We start from the raw sequence: 18,931 nt of genomic DNA, 5'->3' as shown, positions 1-18,931 counted from the left end.
GTCGGTGTTTGAAGTCGGGCTGCTGCAATGAGAGCTCTGCAGCTGAGGGAAGAAGGGAAATGAAGGGGGATGATACTGCAGCCCTGCTGTTTCACTAGGACTTTTTTTTTTTGCTGGTTTAGGGTTTATTCCAATTCAGAAAGTGATTAGCCTCTAACCAGCACTGGTCCAGACATCTGTCTGTGATTCAGAGCTTTTAGGACTACTTGTTAACTGTGTCACGCTCAGAGTTGTTGAAGGTCCAAAGAGACTTCTTCCCTTGAAATCCTAATAACTGAAGACAGAGACTGTCATTTATCCTACTTCCAGCCTCCAGGAAGCTGGAATAGAATCATATAATGGCTTAGGTTGGAAGGGATCTGAAAGCCCCCCATCAGATCAGGTTGCCCAGGGCCTCATCAAGCCTGGCCTTGACACCTCCAGGGGTGGAGCATCTCTGAATACTGAAAGTTGAAGTGCAATTCACATTCTTTATCCTGATCTGCTCTTCGGAAATCTCTGCTTCAGACAGTCCAGGATTTTGGTTAGGGTTGAACATAGTCTGATGCAAGGCTGAAACCCATTTTGCTTCCCACTCCAGGCTGCTCCTGCAAAGCAGAAGAAATGAGCACTGAGTGGTCCCACTGCTGGGAAAGAGAGAACCAAAATGGAAGGCACATGACTTCCTTCCAGCTTCACCCACTGGATTCTTTTCATCCACTGATACCAGAGCAGAGCAAGCTCAGGAGAATGAGTATAGTGGAGAAGGGGAAAAAGCGGAACACGTAATGTCTCCTGTAAGCACAGAAGTCAGTGGGCACTGGCATTGCCCTTCACTTGAATATGTTTTTTCTTACTTGTTGAGCTCATGCCAGTTTCATCTGTGGGAGCAATCTGAGTTTCAGGAAAAAAGAAGTTCGCCAGCTTAATTTTATTCTTCTATATTATTTGGTCATTTCTTCCCACTGTGGATTTTCCTCGTGTCTGCCTCCTAATACAGGCATTGTCATTCCGAAATATCCCCAGGGCATGTAAGATAATTTGGGAAAGGAGGAAAGAACCGAACTTTTGAAATATGTTTCCTAATTATTAGTATTCCTCATTCTGAGCCTTATTTGTGGCAAGGATGACTCATTGCCCTTGAACACCCACTGCCTATCTATTTCCTCTAATGTTGCTTTCCTTTTTGATTTCCCAGATACAGATAGCTGACTGCTTATCTATTCCTACCATTAAAATGATGCATAACTGCTGCATTTTGTGGATGGAAACATTATGGACATTGAAATGTCTTCACAGCCCCATTTGCTCATCTGCTCTTATTTACTTTCCAGCAGACAATAATCAGTACATAGGCGCACACAATGTTGAAGTCAGCACAACATTCATCACATTGATATCAGAGCACACGCTGCACACAGCCACTGATGAGCAGCAACAACATGGACTGGAGGATTTGCAGAGCTCCCCATCTCCCTTTAGGCTCTGGTACACATTTCTGAGATGTGGCAGCTCAAGAAAGGAACTGAGGCATGGCTACCTGTCACTGGGATACGTTCCTGGGAAATAGGAAGATGCAGAAGCCTATGGTCAGAGCATCTCTGGAAAAACATCCTGATAGTCCTGCTACTCAGGCAAGTCGTGTGAAGCAAGTGCCTAGCTAGCCAAAAGCGTGTCCCAGGGAAGTCAGCAGTGTAGCCCTTTGGAGATGGCTCAGATCCCTTCAGTCCAGGACTTGAAACCAGAAGCCACAACGCCTTGTACCTATGTATTATCATGTGCTATGTCCTTTGTAAACATCCTGCAAAAATTTCCCCTACCCAGGAGAGTTTCCACTTCAGTGGTAGAAGTCAGTGTGTAGACATGGTCCCTGGAGAGCTGGCAGCAACATTAAGACCCCTTACTATGCGTACTATGATAGACTGTGATAATATTCAGCCAACTAATGGGACTTCCTTGGCAGGGATCCAGCACTAATGAGGATGAGGATGTTGCCCTTGGGCTCTCTGAGAACCTTTTCTCTTCTGGGTAAGTCACCAAAAGCAAGGATTGGGAATCACTGGAAGGTGGGTGGCTGGTCACAGGCTGGCAAGGAATGTAGCTCATTGATCCCTGGAGGTTGGGAGATTGTCACTGCATACCTGCCTCCCTCTCATTAATTCATTGGCAACTATTCTCGGCCACTTTTTGAGAAAATTCCCGTGCTAGATGGACATTTGATAGCTGTTCTGATATGCTTAATGCCTCACACTCCTAAGAGAGAAATCTCAGTTATTAGACGGGGATGAAAAGTGGTTTGAGTGTGTGTGTGTGTGATGAAGCTCTTCTGTTCCACATTTTGTTCTTATTGATTCAGCTTTCTTTCAGTCAGCATTCATGGTGTGTCAGAACTTCTGGCTTCACGTTCACATCAAGATGCTCTTCAGCCTAGAGCAGAAAACTGCCACACAACACTGAAAAAGAGCAAAACACCCACAACAACAATATATGCAAAAAGGTGTGTGGATGATAGCAAACAAACAGAGCCATTTGGAGAGCACTGGGGGTGGTAGGCAGCTGGCTGCGAGGCAAAAGGATCTGGGATGAAATCCTCAGTCTGTACAGGACTGGGGCTCAGCCCAGCTGCTCCCCTGGAGCCAGATCTGCTCCAAGTAGCTGTTTGCCTTTTCTTCCACATGGTTCTGAATTTTTTATCTTTTCCTTTTGATGCCCTTTCAAACAAGAAGCTTTGCCATATGGAATTTCACAATTACTCCAGCTTGTAGTTGCCTCCTATCTCCCACATAAAACAAAGACAGTCACTCCTGACATCTGCAGGCATCTGGCTGGAGAGGTCAGAACCAGATTCAAACAGCATCCACATTAGTTGGGCTTGTCTTCAAACCCCAATTTTCACTTCTGTTTTGACATAACCAGAAAGACAAGTGTGTAATTTTTACAAGCTGTCTCTTAATGTAAGAGTGACGATGAACTTTATCAGGTCAACTTCCAATCCCTATGTGCCCCTCCCAACCTGGCCATGAAGGGGAGAGGATATGGACCTAGCATGTAGGTGGTCAAACTTCCACAGCATCTAGTATTTGAGGGCAAATAATGCAGCCAGGTATATATTCACTTACTGAAGTGGAAGGGAAGATGCAAAAGATTGCTGATCACACACATTTCTGATTCTGTCAGTCACTGCCTCAGCCCCAGCCCAAGGTCAGAACCACACTGCCACGCTGCTATGTATGATGAGAGTCAAGAGTGTGGAAATACAGATTTGGGAAGCTGAGCTTGATTCAGCTTTTCCTCAGCACTGTGTGGGTGCTGTGAGCCACTGCTAGACTAAGAGGTAGTAGGGGCTGGAAAGAGCACTGGTGACACACCCTGGCTTGGGCTGCTCTTCACCTCTTGCTTCAGGGACTGAGCCTGTATATCACAATTGCAATTATTTGGCTTTGGGACCATTGCTATGTCAGACTTTAAGGATATGGATATGCACAGAAGACTGAGAGAAAAAATGGTGGAAGATCAGGTTTATTTGCAAAACATTTCTATTTGGATATCAATTTTACTAATCTTAAGGTTGTGTTTTGGATTGCTGGTGTTCAGAATGGCATGTCATCATGACCTGGAGCAATTTCTTACCACTTATTTCAAGCAGACATGATGAAGAAGTTTCATTCGTACAAAAACTTCATCTGTGTCAGCTGCGGTCTGGAAACCTGTTCTCAAACAGGGAAGAGATTTTATTCTGACATCTAGAGGAAGAGAAGTTGTGTTATTTCCCATTTGCATCCTCCCAGCCCACTTCAGCTGAGTGTAAATGATTCCTTCCACCTTTACCTCCCTTCTACAGGCCTTTGCTGTGCTGTAGCCAAAAGCCACTACTTGGAAATATGGGAAATCACTGAGCATCATAGAATCATGTATTGTAGAATGGTGTGGGTTTGAAGGGACCTTAAAGATCATTGAGTTTCAACCCCACACCATGAGCTGGTTGCCCACCACCAGAACAAGCTGCCTAGGGCCCCATCCATCCTGAACCTGGGCACCTCCAGGGATGGGTCACCCACAGCAATCTGGGCAGCAATGCCAGGGCCTCACCACCCTTCAAAAAAGGAAACATTCTTGGCCATAGATTTGCCATGACTTTAAGCAAGTCACTTAATCTTCCATCAGCACCGAAAGCAACAAATGCCTCACTGTTACTGTATTAATCTGCAATCAAAACTTTGCATAAGGATTATAGGAATAAGCTGCTGCAGCAACAGAATCTGGATGACCCCTCTATTCCATAAGTGTGCATTATTTTCACATCTGTTCATCACTTGGAGCAACTTTCTTTTGTCCTTTAGTAAGCTTAAGCATCCATTTCCCCCTCCTATGCTTCTCCACACCACACATTTTTTTTTAATATAAATAGGTTTTCTAAAGTTTATGACATGTTGTGTAATTAAAATCAAGTTGGCAGAAAAAGAACTGTTTCATCCACTCTTTTCATGCTATTATCCTCCAGCTGGAATGCAGGTGGGGAATCTGAAGTGCTCTCGTGCTCAGTGGCAACAGCAAGGCCAAGGTCATAGACATGACTAGTGACATGGAATGTTCACTGTGACACTTCTTGTGGCAGCCTCACCTTCAGAGACTTTCCACAAGGCTTTTTGACAATGAGATCTCACAGGATATTTTCTGTGAACATCCCAAAATCATAAAACACTTCTGCAAGTTGTGACTTTTGCACTCACATTGGGGACTGCACAGGAAAGGTATAAACTGCTCAGCATTTCCAGTGCCCCCAAGGCTTTTTCTCTCTTTAACTTCCTTCTGTTATACGTGAACTATATTTCCATTCTCCTTGCAGACTCCTTCCCAATATCTTGTTAAAGTAAATGAACTTTAAAATTGGAGGTGGTTCTCCAGAGAAGTAATTCAGCAATAATTCAGCCTACAGAAGTTCCCAAGTCTGTAATTTATTGATTTAGCTAACAGTTTGTACTGACTGGCTAACAGTTTCCTATCTTATTACCCTGTGTTTTCATTATACCCAACCTGTCTGGTGGAAGGAATATCAATCTTTGGCAGCTTAGAATTGCTAACAGTAGCTGTTAAACATCTCTAAACTTGCCTTTACTTCTTTTAGGAGCCTCTTAAAGCTTCCTGATTTGGAGGGTTGGCAGAGAGTGAAAAAGATTTACTTTTCTTCCCAAGAAAAACAACAAAAAATATTTTAATCCTCACTTTTGTCTCCAGAAGAGAGACAGACGGCTCTGCACTACTGATGCTTGCACAACATCCTCAGCTGCACTTCCCATCCAGCCTGCAGAAAGTGTTCACAAGCTTTTTGTCACGTCACTCCTCCCTCTTCGTAGCCATAAATGCAGACAATGTGCAGTTGCCTGGTAGGAGGAATAGCAGAAAGCATCAATGCACTTTACGACGCTTGGCATGGAAGACAGATGAGATCTTACTGTCTTTTTAAGACAGAATAGATGCTGACTGCTGACACTTGTAGCTGAGGAAAGGTTTCCAAGGTCAGAGCTGCTAAAAATGGACCTGCAAAGAGGAATGTGTGAGGAGAGTGGGAATAATACAAAGCAAATGTTTGGTACATTTGGATACGTGAAACAACTTTATTTCAAAAGTCAAGCACTTTATTCTTGCGTTTGAAGGATATTTGAGCGATGAGGTAGCTGATGGCTTTCAAACTGTTGTCTAAATTGCAAAGGAAAAAAAAAGGTAGACAATGAATTTAAAGTTCACATATGTGTCACAGTACTGACGCACACATCAGGAGCACTCTTGTGCTCTTAGAGAAATGCTGGTCCCATGGTGCAGTCAGGAGCCAGGAAGAGCGCTCATGACTAGAGTGACCATCACACCTGCTGCATGCACAAAGACAAAGCACACAAGGACATTTTTAGGCAAGAGAAGCAAAGAAGCCCTTCATCAGTTGCTGCAGACAATAATTATGCAGCTCAGTTTATCAGTTCAAACCTGGCTCATCTGCTTTGATGAAAAACTGCAGGGTAACAACACGATATTCAGCTGGTATCTAGAGGCCACTTGTCCCATATGGCTAATGTCAGCATTAATAAAGAGGTCTGCTCAGGGCATGGAGAAGTTCCAGGAGAAAGAAAGTATAGAAGCTTTCCATCACACTGATGGAAAAGTGATTATCTGTCTGGCTTTATATGAAATGAACAGCTATTTATTTTTTCTTTATGAGCAATGGAACTGTTTTGTAAGAAAAGAAAAACCAGATTAGTGCCATCCTCCTGACAGAGCTATCTGCTTAGATTGGGTTGGTTTTTATAAATAAAATTCTACATATTCTGCTGTCTTTAAACAGGTGACATTGCTAAGAGTCAGAAATTGCTGAGAGACACAGAATCATAGAATCATTAAGGTTGGAAGAGACCAAAAAGATCATCTTGTTCACCCCTCAAACCATCTCCACCACGTGTACTGAGCCATGCTGCTCAATGCCACATCTCCACTCTTTTTGAACATCTCCAAAGACAGTGACTCCACACATTCCCTGAGAGCAGACCTGCTGGATTTCCTATTTCTGGGACAGCACAAGTTAGCAGGGAGACTTAAAGGGATCTGAACAGATGCTTTACACTCATGTAGTGACTATCCCTTCTCCAGAGCCACTCATCTCCTGATATCACCTCCTCCAATCTGTCTCTTGTACACCTCTATGGACTAACAACCACACAGAGCTCCTTAACCTTTCCAGTCTTCCAAAAGAAATAAAATGGCTTCCTCTATCTTTTCTTCCTTTCCTGAGCTCTGTGATGATCAAGTGACTGTTCTACATCCCCTGCCACTATTTTGAGCCCAAGGACTGCAGCAGTCTAGACACATTAGCACTTCTAATGTTGAGCTCACAGGCTGTATCAATTAGTGGGCTGACTTCTGCCCACATATCCCAGGAGGCAGCATGTATACTCTCCTAGACTGCAGCACTGATGAACAGAGGCTGTTCACGGATGGCAGACTCCTCGCCCAGGGGACTGGTTAGTGTGTGCTGTCCCTGTTCCTCTTTGCAGGACTACTTTCTCATCTAATGTCTTTCAAAGACAATGTTTCTTATAGAATCAATACGGTCTTGGTGGGACTCCTGATGCAGCTTGCATGATTGCAGCTTGCACCCCCTAAGAAGGGTCAATCTGATTCCCTCTGCATGGCAGGGCACATTCTCAGCCCGTAAGCAATGTTCTTGTTCCCTTAGCATCATCCCACACATAGTCCAACCACTGGGAGCTTCTATGTCTGCTTCTTTTCCTCCTGAAACAACTGAAGAAGGTGAATCTCCATAACCCCACCACCTCCACACTCAGCAGCACAGGCGCACAGCTCTGGCTGAGACAGCCTGCATGACTCTGAACTCTCCCTGCAAATGCAGCAACCTTTGTTAGGAACAGAACCTATGGTTTTGGTACCAAAATAACCTCAGCCTCGGACTTGGCTGAACTGGCCCCATGTCATCAGACAGGCTGCATAGTGAGGTTCCAGCTCTCCCACTTCTGTTCTTATTCATTTAGCTCAACATCCCCCAAACCCTCTGGCCTGTCTCTGCCCAGGTATGAACAAAATACACTAAGCTATGCTTTGTCTTCTTTTCCTGACAAATACCCCGTTTTGAACTTTCCAGCCAGTTATTCCAAGCTGTGGTGGGATTTATCAAACTAATGATATCTGGTTATCTGGTAGTTAATCAATATTATATGGTTAAAAATAGAATCCCGCAATTAATTGTGTACTGTACAATATCTGTGCTCCTGTGCCAGCCTGGATGTAATATAAATGATTTCTTTCTCACTCTCTCTCTCATATTGCCTTCTCTCTGGAGGAGATAACAATTACTGGAACTCTGTAGCTGTTCAAGGGTAAGCCAGCTTAGCTGCTGGCTTTACTACATTACTCACTCAAGGTTATTATGGCCATGGATGCCAATGTCAGCCTGGAGTCTCTGTTCTTCCCAGACACTTCATGCGAGATATTTGTGCTGAAGTTACATCTCATAGGGTGAAGTCCTGGACTAGAGATTGCAAATCTAAATGAGACCACACTGACCTGTGGTTTGGAGGACATCAAATCAACTGTATTGGGAGAGAGAATGTTCATCACTTCAGTCTGCTCTATTCCATTAGAAAAGAAAAAGCAAGCATGGCCCCCTTCCTCCGAACAATACTGTGGTCAGGTAAGCACTTATCTTAAATCTGTCTGCAGTGCTCACTGCTGGATTTTATGATTGCGCCTCTTCAGTCATATAAGAGCAATAGGAGTCATTCAGTGACCAAAGATCCTCTTCTCGTCCCTGTCAGGGCTCTCATCTGAAGTACCAATTTAACCCTTTTAGTGTGCTCCCAAGAAGTATTGTTTGATATGAGATCTCCCAGATTTCTCCCTCGGTTTTCCACTAAAAGCACTGTTGATCAACCACAGATTTAAGAATAATATTAGTATTGACTAAACCCAAGAGCAGGATCCTGAATAAGCAGACACAGAATATTTCAGCTATTTTTAACCAGATATTTTGGTGTAAGGGTTGCTTATACTGGCAACATGATTCCCAAAAACACATCCAGCCTCTTGTTCTTTCTTTCTTGTTATGCTAGTGCCATGAAGACAAGAATGAAGATTCCTGCATGGTGATGTCTTTGTCCAAGTTTGTCTCCTCTGGGCTCCCTGCCTGGGATCCCCAAGAGGGACACCTTCACTCTGTTCGGTCAGGTCAACCAGATCCCTTGGAGCTGTGACCTGGAGAGTTTCAAGTGGTGCTGGTGTGAAGTGCCTGCTCACAGCAAGCAGAGAAAGCCATATTCAGAGCCAGACAAATCCTTCCCATTCACTCTTTGTGATGGAAAAGCCTTTGGTGAGGATGGGGTGGCAGCTGCAGTACGTGCCCCAGTAAAACACATGGGGTGGAGGAATTGGGCAGGCAGCATCTGGATGCTAACCCTATCCAGACTCCAACCTAGCAAGTCCAAGGGAGAAGGAGGAGCGCAGAGAAGCAGAGTTTTGGGAGGACCTCTGTTTCCCTGACATCCCTGCTTCCCCAGTCATGTGTTTTGCATTTGTGTCTCTTTTCATGTGGAAACAACACTCTGAATGTCATCAGCAGGAATGAGCGGAGCAGCCGTGCGGTCGTTGCCAGCATGCTGTTCCCACCTGCAACTCGGCAGCTTTTGACAAAGTGGGAAATCCTGAGGGGACTCGTGTGGCGTTGGCAGGTTTGTTTTTCTCCCACACACAAACAGTCTCAATATCAGCAGGAGAAGGTGTCAAGGAAGAGGAAGCAGGAGAAGGAACTGGGAAAAGATGCAAGTTAATTAGAAGGAGGCAGCATCAGTTCCTGTGATGTTTAGTATCAGTCCTTTTCTTTTAATAGAGAGATCTCTAGATCCTGCAGAGAAATTTGCTTCCAGCTTTGGGCTAAACGCCTCCATATCATACACAATTAGAGCCCTCTGGAGCCTGTGGAGTGATGTAAAATCACCCCAGTGAGGAACTTCCATAGGGAACAGCCCCATGGCTGTCCCAGCACACCCCTCCTCCTGAAGCTCAACCCAGGCACTGACAGACAACGTCAGTTTCATCGGACAGATTTAATATTTCCTGTAAGATTTATTCAAGTCTTCATTAGGACGTGTCACAGATAGGCCATGAGATAAGAACAAAACAAAACAGAAACAAAGACAAAGCTTTCCTGCTGATGAGTCCAAATCCACACTAATGACATCTAAGCAGATAAGTAAGAGCAAGGCACATGACTCAAGAGTGTATCTGCACTGCACTTCAGTCAGGAGTAGAGATTGGAGCTGGGTAGAAATATTCCCACTGGCCTTCCCCCGGCTATGCTGAAGAAGTAGTGCAGCTTTGTTAATGCCCTCTGAGTACCTCCAAGACAACAGGGACTTGAGCAACTACTACACATTGCAGTCTGTTCTGTTCTTTCCCTCTCACTAAGCTCCCAACCCTGAACTTGTACAAAGAGGTTAACACATACTGCAATCACTCCTCTAAGTGCAGAGTCTTCTGACAACTATGGCTAACTCTAAATGATCCACATCCCAAAATTGTGTCCCACACTCTCATCTCAGCACTCAGGCTGTCCATTAATTGCCCACTTTGAGGGCGCTGGATTCAGTTGGACTGGTTTTGAAAGATATGTTTAATGTGATTAGCTGCAAAGGATTTGTTTTCAGCCAAAGCAGATTCCTGGCCCACTTGTGTGCCCCACTGAATGCTAGTGCTGGCAGAAAGCAAGATACAGTTTGAAAGAGGGGAATACAAACCCATTCCTTTCTATATCACTGTGCATTTAGTCTGGCTTAAACAGATGGAAAAATTGTAGCCAAGGACACTGGAATGGAAGCCCAGATCTGGATCCACTTCTATCCAAGCTCCGAACTGCCTGTATGATCCTGTGCATCATCTGTTCCCAGTCCCCTCCCTCTGCAAAAAATCCTCTCAGGGTTGTCAGTGCAATGAAGTAAAATGGATGAGCAGGGAAAGTAAGGGAAGAGAAGAAGGAAAGAGAAGAATGAAAAGAATGTGTGGCTAAAGGACTTCCACTACAAAGAGTGGTGTTGCAAACTAAGCTGAAAAGAATACGCTAAGTTTTGAAACTTTTACACGAACTGATCCCATTCTTGAGACCATAATAAAGACATTAACACTATGCCCCAAAATTCTAGACAGTTTTCTTAGGAAAAAAAATATACTAGCATTGATTCTGGGATTTTCAGTGTACTTCTGTGCTTTCTAGAGCAAGTGGGGCCTGTGATTAAGAAACCAATAAGGCCACAGCTTGATGCTAATTGCACCTACGCTGCAATGTAGGTGCAACTGGTCCTCTACATTCCACTTGTCCCCTTTTATTCATTCCAACAACTAATGCATAAAAGATCTTTCTGTTTTCTTCTCCTCATCAGGAGAGAAAAGGAGAAGCATTTACAGGGATTTCTGCCTGTTGGTGAACATCAGGGAAATGTCTGTGAAACTTTGTTGAGCCTGGGAGAAGAAAAATCCTTCCTGTTCAGGTAATACTTGACTGTCCTTGAAGATCTTTGTTGCCTGCACCACAGCACCGTCTCTGATTCAAAGTTCTCCTTGCTCAGTCACCAACAAAATCATCTGTAGAGATGCCCAAATTGCAGATAATCTCATGGGCATCCATCTCTTGTTTGCACTTCTAATAGCCTAAGGAGTATTTTCTCCTCTTCTTTTTCCACCTCCCTGCTTTAACTGCTGGAATGAGAGGACAAACTGGACACTTCCACAACCCAGCCATGGGCAACCCTTTCTGCTCACTTGCTCTCCCTCCCTGCCATCCCTGGAGATGATGCTGCATGGCATCCTCTGTCATTAGCAAGACCTTGACAAGGAGATTTCCCATGGAGAATCGACAAATGCAGCTGTCACTTTCTTGCAGCATCTGCAGTGAGAGCTTCTGTTGAGAAGGGATATTTTTAGCCTGGAAGTGCTCGGCCAACTGGGCAGAGGCTGTCCCTTGTGCTTGAGGATATAAAAGGAAAGAGGAGGTCTCAGAGGTCCCAGTATTGTCTATTTTGGGAACTCTGCTGATGATATTCTTTGCAAGGAAGGTTGCTCCCTCTTTATGAGTCAGTGTCATATGTCAATCAAAATCGCAGAATTCACACTTTGTTTCTGGAGAATGTATCCTGAGTCATTCCATGGGGTAAAACACATACATCAGAGAATATATCCCTAGGGAAAAGGAAGAGATTGAGGCTGCCCTGATATGCGTTATATCAAGTGTGCCTGGCATGCACAATTGTATTATAGAGCCAGTCCGTGAGTATCTCCTTGCCTTTTGCTGCCTATTATTAACTTGAAGGAGAAATGTTGTAAGTGGCAAAGGGAGACAGGGACAGCTACTGCAACAGTCATCAGCTGAAAATTAATAATGGACACCATCCAGAGATGCTTCAGGATAAGAGGCATTTCACTTTCAGAAGACCAATCCTTGAAGCTGATATTGTTAAAAAAAACACAATGAAATAGCAGAGTAGGATAAAATGTGCTACGAAAAGTGTGTTCAAAAAGTTCTTTGTCACTTGATTAAGATGGGAGGGAAAATAAAGTTAGATTCTTAGCTATTATCAGTCATCACAGTCCACTGAGACTGATGAGTCACACTTGCACGCTGACATTGGGCCTATGTAAAAATTTCCAGCCAAAAAGATCTACTTTGCCTCAGGCTCGGGGCCCATTTTAATAAACGAATCTTCTTGGTGGTGTTACAGCATGTGGCCCAGTGCTTGCTCCCTCAGGCAGAAATATAGAGAGCCCTGACCAAGTCTAAGAAGGCATTTCTCCCTTTTGCTGAGCTAATTTGAAGGCCCAGCACCTCCTGGCCCCGGCCCTGGCCCTGGACATGGCTGCACAGAGTGCAGATGGTACGGGACAGAAAGAGGAAGAGCTAGGATGGGTTGTGCCTGCTTAAACCACCCTGCTGCCAGATGTGCAAGTCCAGCTTGACGTTGTGCACCATACATCCCTTGTTCCCTAGAGGCATCCTTAGTAGCTTCTTCTAAAAGCTCGATAATCTACAGTTAAACAGCAGTACACCTGTTAGAAATACACGCAGGCTTGAGTTGGAGTTCTGGTTGAATCCAGGGCAAGAACTTGCAGAGCAAGGACTACACACATGGGACAAAAGCTGGCCCTGGTCTGCCCTGGGCAATTCTAACCCAGTCACCTTTGGCTGCTGTGGCACAGAAAAACTTTCTGTGAAATGGGATAATATTGTACCCTTTGAAAAGAAGAAAGCTTGACCACAGTTAGCATCGCCTGGATCACGCGTTCCTGCTTGTGGGAGTCTATAGAGAAATTACTGTATACAAACACTTCCAATAACTGCTTTTGTAGATTCAGTAAACAGAGTGGTTAAAAATTATACCCTGGGTGAGTATCCAACAGTGTAACCTTTTAAGGTTGGAAATGAGTTCTGGATTGCCTGAGTAAAAACAGCTTTTAACTAACAGGATGGAGTCTAATGAGAGATCAATGCCTATTGTGGGAGAATTATCCCCCTCTCCAGGAAGCTGAAGGAGATATTTGCCACTAGTGCTGAGATGTGGGAAGGAGGCTGGGAAAATGAAACAGGTTTTATTTTTGATCATCAGCAGAATGAGAGCAAAGCATGGACACACTGCAGCCTGAGAGGAAACAGCCACCAAGACCACACCTATTCAGCATCTGGCTATTAACATTTAGCCATCCTGCAGAATCCTTAATTCGATGCACAGCAAATACCAGCATGCAAGCTAATGAAATACAATGGAGCCCAAATAACAATCACTGCTTCAATATCCTCCTTCAGCCAGACAGAGACCTGAGGGTGGAGAGCCCTGCACACAGCAGAACAGCCAGGGGAGGATGGAAGGAGAGGAGGGGAAGTTGAGAGCTGAGGACTTTATAACTGACTGCAGTGAAGCAAGCTATGGCTATATAAAGCTTGATGTTAGGTCCCTTCTCCTAATTCATTCATTAAAGTAAAACAGGTGGGATTTGGGAGACTCCAAGCTGATCACAGGAGCTTTGTAACTGAAAGAATTCAAGCTCTGTGAGTAGAAAATGTGTAAATGCAGTGTGCCTTCTACCTCCATTAGGACAGGATGCTGGGGAGAAACATAAGATTCGCCAGCTGGGGAGGCAGCTGTAAATTACAAGCATGGGCCAAACTACAGAGCTGATCTGACATGCCAAAAAGATGCTATCAACTTAACTGGGCATTGGGTGAGATCACCAGTTCCACTGAGGAGTTATTATAGATGTTTTCAGGTTACGAAGTATTTTCATCTTCCAGGTTTCTAGAAAGGAATAAGCAGTGCCATCCTTGTCACGTCACTGGACGAATAGGAGAGATAACTGCCAAATAAATCACCTGAAATGAATTCACTGCTACTGAAAGTAGAGGTTGGTTGACAGAGAAACATGCTCACCTCTTCAAACCTCCTGTGAGTAAGGTGCTTCAAACAGCCACTAAAGCTTTTGCACTGGGATGAGAGAAACTGAACATGGCAACCCATTCAGTGCATTGCAGCGAAATAAAGGCAAAAGATGGAAATTCTTGTACAGCCTGCCTTCCTCAACGCTTGGCTCATCTTGGTTTATAGGCTGTCTAGGGGCAGCTAGGTTAATTGTCTTGCCAATCAATGTTATGAACTCAAAAAGCTTGATAATGCTTTAACCAGAAAATCACGTATTTCCAATGGCTTGGAACAGGGATATGGACTCAGTGGCTTCTTAAAGTCTCTTCAAGTTCTGTCTTTAGTGACCTCTGTTTGACTAGTAAGCATATCTAGTTTTTGACCCAAATTTTAGATGCTGTCAGTGGGTTCAGAGAATCAGGATACTTGCTGCCCTTGAAAGATGTGCCACAAGGAAGCAGGGCTTAATCCAAGATGTAATCAGAGCAGTGCTGCTTAACCGGTGGGAAAGGGAATTTGATCCAGACCTTCTCTCCTCACTTGGGTAGCTGGTGTTGAGAACTGGGGAAAACATTTTGCCTATAAAATTCCTGCTGAGGATGCTGCATGGCTGAAAAGCATAGCAAGGCTCGTTAGCAGCTAATACGCTTCTTGTGGGGTCTTCCTTGTGCTTTGTGTTCTGATTATCTGCCTAAGTGCTTCCATGTCTCTCAGCAACATAGGTGCCCAGCCATTTCTACCTGGGTGAGTGATGAGAGAATCCATCACTATTACCTGCATTACCTGCTTATGTTCCCTGAATAGTTCAGCTCTATGAAGTGTTGATAATGCTGCACTTGCCTCCCTAAGACATTTATTTCCCTCTCCCTGCATTAAGTGTATATTTGATTATGTTGGAAGAAAATCTCATTCTGAAACTCAAAACCTCCCCATGCGCAGCTCCTCTGCTGCTGACCTTCTTCAAAGTCACAAAGACAGCCTTGTGTCCTTTAGGGATTTCTCCTCATCTGGAATTAATAACTTTCTTCCCAGGATAGCCACATCTCTATGCAACTCATCAAAAATTCCAGAAAAAAATTAGCCTACCCAGGTTTGAAGCCCTGTCCTAGGTTTGGAGCACCTGATATTTTCTTAGTTACTCAGACACAGGTGAGAGATTTTTTTTATCTCACAGCTGAGGCTGCTTTGAGCAGGAGGTTGGACTAGAAACTTCCTGAGGTCACCCCCAACTTGAATTATTCTCTAATTCCATAATTCTCTGTTTTTTATTTGAGAAAAACTAAAGGGTGTACAGTCCTATGTGGGAAAAAAGTCCCCCACCAGACCAGGGTGACCTCATCTGGGCTGAGCTGATGTGCCCTACCCTACAGCAGGGCCCCAGGAATTGGCAGCTGATAGAGGAGGGACGTGGCCACAGTTTCACTCTTCCTGGGGCTCTCCCGTGGATCAGGTATTGATGAATGTCCAAGGCAAGTAGAGGCTACAGTTACCCTTAGTTTCACTGATAACTAGAAGCCTCTTGCACCTTTCATCCTACCTTTGTGCATTCACACACATGCCATTTATAGCACCATTTCTTCCCTAGGGCTATCAACAAAACCAAAATGTCAGATTTCTAACCTTTCCAGAGAAAGCTCAGCATCCTATTTTGGACATATGCATATACCATTAACTCAGAATGAAGTCTCTGACATCTGATTCTACATGGCTGTGGTTCTGGCATCCTAGAGAGGTCCTGGCTGGGACTCCCAGAAGGAATCTGTGAGTTTGCCCCCACACAGGACCTGAGTCACTTTACACTCTTATTACATCTCTTTCGCGCAAGGAAACTTTTCCATTGAGTTTTGCATCTGTGTTTTTGTTTTCTTTTTCTTTCCCCAGAGAACAGAGAAGCATAAAAAGATAATGCAATAAAATCATAATCTCACCTCCTGTAAACAACTCTGTAGATAAATGCAACCAGAGGTGTCCTGCATATGAATACTGCCAGGCAGCCCTTTATAGATCTTAAGCTTGTATTGATCTCTGCATCCATAAAAGCTCTTGTTCGCCAGGCATAAGAGAACAGGCTCAGTATGCATGACCACACACGCCCATGTCAATGGACCTATAAAGCTGCACCCTCTGAAAAATAAAATGTAAGTCAGATTTGAGTTCAAAAGAATGGAAATCTGTGACATTAGGAATTAAAAATCAAAGTCTTCTGACCCAGATTAACTTTCTTTGCTCAGTCACCCATACGTAAGATACTTAAAATCAGCTCCTGGAGATCTTCTTTTGCATGTTTTTCATGATTAATTGAATTAGAAATTGATTTGTATAATATGACTCACTTGGAAATAAAGACACAGCAACCTGACAACACACACACCACTCAGGTAGCAAGAAATCTCAGTTCCTACAGCTAATCCCACCTCAACCCTCTCAGGTGATGCACAGTTGCTGTTTACCACCAAGAAAATCCACTATCACAGAATGTGTGTGTACATACAAAGAAACATGCATGCACATGCACTATAAATGCTGAAAAAGTACAGGTATCACAGGTTCTTTCTAAGGCTGATCTACAGGTGCTCTGCTGAGCCCTGAGTTTGGCCCAGTGCAGTACAGGGGTTGGAGCTGTGAATCACTGAATCTGAGGAGCATAGGATCATAGAACATTCTGAGCTGGAAGTGACCCACAAAGATAATTGAGTCCAGCTCCTGGCTGCATAGAGCAGCACCAAAACCCAAACCTTATGTCTAAGAGCAGTGTCCCAAAGCTGTCTGAGCTCTGGCAGCTCAGGGCTGTGCCCACTGCCCTGGGCAGCCTGTTCCACACCCACCACCCTGGGTGGCAGATCCTTTTCCTAACCAGAGTAAATGACTGCATGCATCGATCTCTTCCCTCAGCTATGGTCCCGCAGGGCCACCAGCCCTTAGGAGGTGCTAAAAGCTTTCACAGGAAAGGGGAAGGAGGGTGGCAAACAGCAGTGAGGGAGAGATGACCTTTCCTCAGCCCAATTATTTTGATATTTAAAATCTGAATCCAGAAATAAGAGTTCATCTTTTCCTGTGCTGGAGATCATTATGCAGTGAGAAATGGGCAATACTGTGAATTATTATAAACTGGCACCAGACCGAGACGGCTCTTTTCTTTTCCCTGTTCTTTTTCTTTCTCAAGAAGCATCCCCATTCACAGAGCAAAGCGTCGGCTTTTCATGAGAAAATAACATTTTTATGCTTGTCAAAATTTCCTTTCATTTAAGCCAAGAAGCCACGACTGATGCCATGTCTCCTTTTCTCCAGGGCGTGAGTCTCTCCCCAGCACCAGTTAAGTGGAGAGAAGATCAAACTTTTATCTTCCCTGTCAGCTTGGCTAGACACTACTGGGAATGGGAAGGGGCAGGAAGAGGGTTCTCTGCTCGCTTCTACTGCACTGGTTTAACCCTACTCATCCCAGCACACTTGGGTGAGTATTATTCAACCCAGTCTAAGCTATGGTCATTTCCAGGGGCAGGGGTCGTTTCCCTGTACCCATTACACAGCAGGAGAAATCAATCCTGACTTGTTAAAAACAGCATCCTTGTGTGTAAGAAGAACAGGCCTTATCCCTGTTCTCCTCTGAAATATTTCCACTTCTTTGGAGTGGCATCCTGATTTCTAAGAGGTTCACTAGCAGGCAGAGCCTGGCTGATGTAAAGACCTCAGGATTTGGCTCACTGGTCATCAATCTGCATAAGCATGCAGCAGCTATGTAGTCATTACCATAGTAATTCCCCCCTTTCAGGACTTCTCTGCTATGCATACACACGCTGAGGAAAGAGAATCATTTTGTTCTCTGCAACTGCATCATGACATTAAAGCAGTGTCCCTGCTGGCCTCCAGTCCTGCCTGAATAGGGCTGCTCAGCAAAGTTGTGTAGTGCCTTGTTTTGTTCCAAAATGCTGATTCCTAGAAATGAAAACTGGCTTTGTGGGAAATGGTCAGTTTTGATGCATTTTCCAACTTTTTTTTTTTTTTGTCATTCCTCTGCTTTTTTCCCTTCTTTTTTTTTCATTTTTTTTTTCTTGCATAAAGGGGTTTTGAAACACTGAATTAGCTGCAACATACTGCAAACAAAAAAATGCTGGTTGCTTTTTCTGCCCAGAAAATTAATTACACTAGTGAGAGCAAAATTCTTTCAAACTAGGGATGCTTTGAATCAAAGGGAAACATTTCTGAGACTCGAACTGCCTTTTTCAGATTTTCATTTCTCAAATATGTTTAGCTTTTGAAGTTTTTACCCTCTTTAAGTCTGCATTTTTTTTATCTTAAAAAAAGAAAAATATTTGCAGGGTGGGAAAATAATCTTCTGCACAGCAAGACCTCCGTGGATGTTTCAGTGCACATGACAAATGTTACAAAGCAAGTCACTGTTCACATCTGCTCCTGGGGGACCTGGTACAGCTTCTTATTGTTTTCGCCTCTTTGAAAGACAAGTCATCGAGTCTAAAAAATGAATTTTGCTCTTTTAGATAAAGGAATTTAAAAAAAAAAAAAACAACAGGTTTGAGTCATCTCAGTATGATTGTAATTTTCGGTCTGTTGAACAAGGAGTGGGGTTTAAATCAAGTGCTGCGATCTGGTGCCAGCTGCTGTTACAAGGCTGCAGAGGCTGTGTTATAAACATTCACTAGACACTGGCTCTGCTGTTACAGCTTTTGCAGGTAGAGTCTGGGTAGAAAGGAAAACAGACAGATTTAGTGTCATTTTACTCCTTTCAATGGTCTCATTGAAAGGAGTAAAATGCTATCTTTGTATCTCTTGAGCAACCTGGTCTAGAGGAAGGTTTCCCTGCTCCTGGTAGGGGGGCTGGACTAGATCATCTTTAAGTCTTCTCCAACCCAAACCATTCAGTGATTCTAGGATTCTGTGATCTTCAAGCCAAAGTCTAAAAGAACGTCAGTAACCGATACTTGCTAACTCTGGCCCAAATTCACTTCCCATGTGCATTCTCAATCAATAACAGCAGAGCT

Source organism: Cyrtonyx montezumae, unplaced genomic scaffold (genome assembly GCF_038088225.1).
Source record: "Cyrtonyx montezumae isolate F1298 unplaced genomic scaffold, pur_monq_1.0 scaffold_10, whole genome shotgun sequence".
In the NCBI taxonomy this organism is placed as follows: domain Eukaryota; kingdom Metazoa; phylum Chordata; class Aves; order Galliformes; family Odontophoridae; genus Cyrtonyx; species Cyrtonyx montezumae.
This window is presented reverse-complemented; position numbering follows the sequence as displayed.